This window comes from Cavia porcellus, unplaced genomic scaffold (assembly GCF_034190915.1).
Source record: "Cavia porcellus strain 051 isolate PalLab524CR breed Dunkin Hartley unplaced genomic scaffold, mCavPor4.1 scaffold_3, whole genome shotgun sequence".
In the NCBI taxonomy this organism is placed as follows: Eukaryota; Metazoa; Chordata; class Mammalia; order Rodentia; family Caviidae; genus Cavia; species Cavia porcellus.
The window spans coordinates 120,935,589-120,941,588 of NW_026947486.1; positions in this window are offsets into that span (position 1 = coordinate 120,935,589).

Below are 6,000 nucleotides of genomic sequence, written 5' to 3' on the forward strand. Positions count from 1 at the left end.
ATGTAGTTAAGTGGAATGGCATTGAGAACTCAGAAAGAGACACACATAAATTTTTCCAACTCCTTTTTGCAAAAGCAGTTCAGTGGAGGAAGGGTAGTTTTTTCAACTAACCATATTGGAACAATTAGATATTTATATAGACTAAAAAAACAAGCACAAATCAAACAAAAACTCAATCCAAGCCTCACAATTCATACAAATAATTAACTCAAAATTGAATCCTTCATTGAAATATAAAACATAAAGCTATCAAACTTTTAGAAGACAGCACGAGGAAATGTTTGGGGCATAGAAGCTAGTGATGAATTATTATACGTGACACCAAAAGTATGACTTATAAAAGAAAAATTCATAAAATGAATTTCATTGAAATTAAAATTTATGATCAACAAAATATATTGAGTATCGTACAACAACCTACATCTATATATCTAACACAACACTTGTCAAGAATATAAAAAGAAGTCTTAGAAGTCCAGCCATTGCCCTGCCAGTGTCTGCAGTTTCCATGCAGTCTTGGGTCTGAGCAGCTGAGCCATCTCTTCTGTTGGAACTCACACAGAGCCTGTTGGGGGTTAATGCCATAGGTAACATTGCGGATTTACAAACTAGATGAGACATAGCAGCTTTTAGGTTAAATATCAGGGTGTTTTAATGCTCCTCTATGATCAGAAACAATCAAGACCATTGCATTGAGCTATGCAAGCAGACAGCTGAAAAAGTGATTACTATGCACATTGGAAAATTACTGGAACTGAAGAAAAAGGTAGCACATAGGAGAGAAGAAATAAAGTCCAAAATGGAACAATTTATATTATTTCTGTAAAATGAGCAAGAGACTATACATAGGTAATTACAAGATGAAATGGTAGATATTTTAGCAATACTAAATGAAATAATAATAAACGTTTCGGATCATGCTTCCTTATCAAAATATCTATTAGAGGATGTAGAGAGCAAACAAGTAAAATCAGAAGTACAATTTCTGGCAAAGGCTAAGAGTATTTACCACAGATACAAAAGCTTTAATTATCCTCACACTTTTCATTTAAATTCAAAGATTATGGTTACCCACTTCCTCCACAATATTCTGGCCCATACAAAATTATCAAGCAATTTCAAGTACATATAGTTCTAGATTCTGAAACAGTACACTGCAAATTTATTGTCTCAGAAGGTAAAAAAGCCAGCTAGGCATGGTAGCGTATGCTTGTAATCCCAGCACTCAGGAGGCTGAGGCAGGAGGATCACTGCAAATTTGAGACCAATCTGGGTTACAAAGTGAATTCAAGGTCAGCTTGAACTGTATGGTGAGACCCTGTATCAAAAGAAGCAGAAGCAGAAGCAGAAGCAGAAGCAGAAGCAGAAGCAGAAGCAGAAGCAGAAGCAGAAGCAGAAGCAGAAGAAGAAGAAGAAGAAGAAGAAGAAGAAGAAGAAGGAGAAGAAGAAGAAAAGTAAACTGTGTGATATTGAAATATGCAAAAATTACCTCATAACCAATGGAGATTTTATACCTGGTCAGCAATTCTGGATTATAAGAGATATAAAAGATAAATCTGAATCTACAATGGGTGTGCATAAAGAATGTCTCTTCCAAAAAGGAAAAATCAAAATCAACCAATTTTAGGATAGGATGGATTATGGGGAATTGGATAACATAATCAGACTATTATATTGCATTAGGTCTTAAGAAAATTATCTTCTGGGGCTGGGGATTTAGTTCAGTGGCATAAGCGCCTGCCTTGCAAGCAGGCAGTCATGAGTTCGATCCCCGGTACCAATAAAAAAGGAAAAAGACAAAAAAAAAAAAAAAAAAAAAACGAAAAGAAAAGAAAAGAAAATTATCGCCAAAAATAATGGCTATTATCATTGACATATCATATACTCTGAAGTGGATGAGGTTTCCTTTTATAATTTGAATGATAGGTCTCTTATGGATATTTTTAATGATCATTTTTACAGAAGCAGATCGATCTTATTTCTTCACTGGAATTTACTCAAAATCCTTAAAAGCTATACAGTAACAGATTCTGAACGATGAACTATTAGAAGGCTCATTTATTTTTCTTTCACTGAACAGAATCAAGCCAATGAATCTGGTCAACAGTTCTATAAATTTGTTTTTAAGTTTTCACTGTAAGCAACCATAATAATTTCATCTGTTTCAGGAAGCTCTAAAGAAATGTTATTATAATATTTACTTTATAGGTAAATTATGATAGCTAATAGAAATTGTCTTAGAAATTCTTTTTTTGGGGGGAGGGGAATACTGGGGATTGAACTCATGACCTTGTGCTTGCCAGGCAGGCACTTATACTTCTGAGCTAAATCCCTGGCTAGAAATTTTTAGATAAAATACTTAAAATTCTGTTAGTTACTTTTCATATTGCTGAGGCAAAATACCTGATCTTCAAAGTTAAGTAAGGAAAGGATTATTTGTCTCACAATTTGTAGAGGCTTCAGTCCATAGTCGGCCATAGCTCCAAGATATGGTAGCTTAGCAGAGGAACATCACAGAGGAGCAACAGTTCATGGCAGGTAGAAGAAAGCAAAGGTTAGCAATTGGGAACAGTAGCTTCTTTCTGTCCTTTATTTATTTGTTTATTTATTTAATTTTTGGTACCAGGGATTACACTCATGACCTCACACTTACCAGGCAGGCATTTATGCTACAGAGCCAGCCCTGTCCTCTTTATATTTTATCTAGGCTACCTGGCTTAAAATGGGTGTCAAACCAATCAGTGGACTAATTTAGTAATAACCTACCCTGAATCCCAGTCTCTTTAATCCTAGCATTGCACCATGAATCAATCACACACTCTAGATCCAGCCACCTCTGAATAAGTTCCACCTATGACTGCATGAGGCTTTGGGGGAACATCCAGACACAAGCCATAACAAGATATATTTCTTAGAAGAATATATTACTTCAGTAGTTGCCAAGAAAAGCCGATTTGCCTTTTTAGAAACTCCAAAAACTCAACAGTAAAACCAAGAAAATAAATATGCAAATAAAACCCTAATGATACAATTAGAAAACAGGCAAAAGCTATAGAGAGAGGCATTTCACTGAAGAGGATATGCAGATGATGAGTAAGTATAGGGGAAGATGTTCAACATAATCAACTATTATGGCGGTGCATGTTAAAACCACAAAAAAGATGCCACTACCTATCAGAATTGCTAAACTAAAAATTCAGCAAAATCCTCACATTGGTTTCCTGACCTATGGAATGAGGACACTATGGCCAAAAAAGCCCAGGTGGAAGTCTCTAGTGTTTTGTCTAGAGCTTCTTCCAGCAGTGTGAATCAAAAGAAGTACCCTATGCTCAGAGTAGAATTTCAGAAATTAGTTGTCTCATCAAAGATTTAAAAAATATAGGGAAGGAAGTTCATATCACACTCCCATTTTATTCTCCACTTTGGTCTGCACAGCAGGTCTTCATAAATGTGGCAATTTTAAACGAAGGGTCTCAAATTTGTTTGTTTTTTCCCATTCATAAAGGGGTCGATGGCTCCTCCCCTCAAACCTAGGCAGAACTGTAACTTCTTAAACTGCAAAACACAGCAAAACTGAAGCTACAAGACTTCCAAATCTGTGTCACTAAAGGCAAAGCAGCTTTATGACTTAGTCACTCTAACAGTCAGTTCTTGAAACCTGATCCATCCAACAGAGTCAGACTCCAAGGCTGATGCATCTTACTGAAGTCCAGTCCACATGGAAAGGCCCACAGTGCCCATGAAACCTTTCCTCCCACTGGTGTGGCCAGCCTGCATGAGCAGGACACATGTGCATACACAAGCACATAGGGGTAGGAACAGGTTTATCACTTGCAGTGAGGCTTCTGGGGAGAGCAGGGCTGGTTGCCCAGGCTGCTGAGTGTTCTGAGACTGAGAGCCAGCTGTAAGTGAACCGAAGCTAGGGTGGGGCTGGCCAATTCCCAAGTGTGAGCAGGGCATTGTGTGACTGGACCGTCCTGAGAGCACAAAAGAGAGAACCCAGGGTTTCTGGCTCAGGTTTGGGGCAGAAAGGAAGTGGGGGAAATGGGGCTGAAAGCCGCCAGCTGTCAGGTGCTAGAAATGGCCCATTGCAGAAGGGGAAGTCAAAACCAGGACATAGGTATGTGAGAGGCAGGTTAGTGAGGGAACACCCAAAATATCATAGCTGCCAACCATCCCATCACTCCTAATCATCAAGCCATATCTACCTAGGCCTTGGAAATCATGGAGCAGAAAGAAGCCATTCCCACTGTTATCTGTCTAAATTTCTAACCTGAAGAACCTGTCTGCACAGCAAAACAGTTGCTTAATGTTACTGAATTTTTGGAATGGTTTGTTGACGCAGCAGAAGAAACCTAGGCTGTGGACATGAAATGACTATGGATTGTTATAAGCTTAAACAAGATGTTATTTCAATTGCTGCTCCAGTTCTAGATGTGATCCCTCTGCTATAGTAGTTCTACACCCCTTCTCAACATCTTCCATGCAGCTATTGATCTGAGCAATACTGAAGGTTCTGTTACACTGGTAGTTGGAACATAGCACCTTGTGAAGACAGAGTGTGTTAGGGTTTAGAACTCAAATGTCCTCAAATTCTCAGGGGTAGGTCTTTCATGGGTGCTATACTCATAAGTGGATTTGTTTCAGGGCTGAATGTGCTGTTAGGAGATGGGGCCTGGTTACAGGCAGGTCGTCAGGGTTGTGACCTGGAAGGATTTATCTCCTTCCCTAGGTCCTGGGTCTGCCCTTTGCTCTCTGCTTCCTGGATGCCATGACATGAGTGGTTTACCTCCAACAGATCCTTCTACCATGGCCTTAAAAACTGTGAGCCAAAATAAACCTCTCTTCTCTAAAGTCTTGGGTGTTGGGTGTTTTGTCCTAGCAATGAGAAAATGACTAGACAGAGTGCTGTCCTACAGAATTTGTGTGGTAGTCAGTTTTCATTGTTGTTCCCAAATACCTGACATAAATACCTTTAGGAAAAAGGTATAGTTTGACTCATGGTTTCAGAAGGTTCAATTCATGGTCTTCCACTGTTTTTGACCCTTGGCAACGATGTGATGGAGGAAAGCTGCTTAACTCACAGCAGCCAGGAAGCAGAGTATAAAGGAAAGTGTGAGAGGACAAGATACAGTCCTCAAGGTAATGCCCTCAAACTCACTTCCTTCATCTATGCTGCTCCTGTTAAGTGTTCGTCACCTCACAAAAATGCCATCGACTTACAGTTTCCTTAGTGGATTGATTCCCTGATGATGTTAATGCACCTGTGACCCAATTACCTTCTTAAAGCCCCGCCTCTGGACACACAAGAGTTTGATGTCCATTTTATATCTAAACCAGGATAATACTTGGAATCAGAGACCATTAAGTAGTGCAGTTTTTGTCATGGTCAGAATGGAAGGGGTCTGGAAAACAGAGAACTGTACTGGAGAATATCATAATCTCAAGAATTATGAATGATATACCTTTGGAATCTTTGCTTCACAACTTCCTGATTCTGTACTTGGCTGCTTTCGATACTAGTGTCCAAGAAAGGTATATTTACACTTTGAGACCTGAGGTTTACTCTTCCTACTTCAAACAGACCTATTTGGCGGTTTTTGGCTCCTCCTGTCACTACACACCCTTGCTTTCTCCTGCAGACTTCCCATTACAATTCATTAACTGCCAACTAAAAGACAGCCCAGTAAAGGATGTGAGAAAAGACCTTACTAACTTAGCCAGTGTGGTGACACACAGCTGTAATCCCAGTACTTGGAAAGCTGAGGCAGGAGGATAACAATGAGTGCGAGGGCAGTCTGGGCTACATAGTGAGTTCAAGGCCAGCCTAGTGAGACACTGTCTCAAAAAACAAACAAATGAAAAAATCTCACAGGCTTATAACAATGTGATTCTTACCTCAAACGTGGACATGCTGCTGTTCTAAATAAAACTGAGGCTTTACTAACAAGGAAGAGGAGGAAAGGAATGGTTATTATGTAGCGATGTTTTTTATTTTTC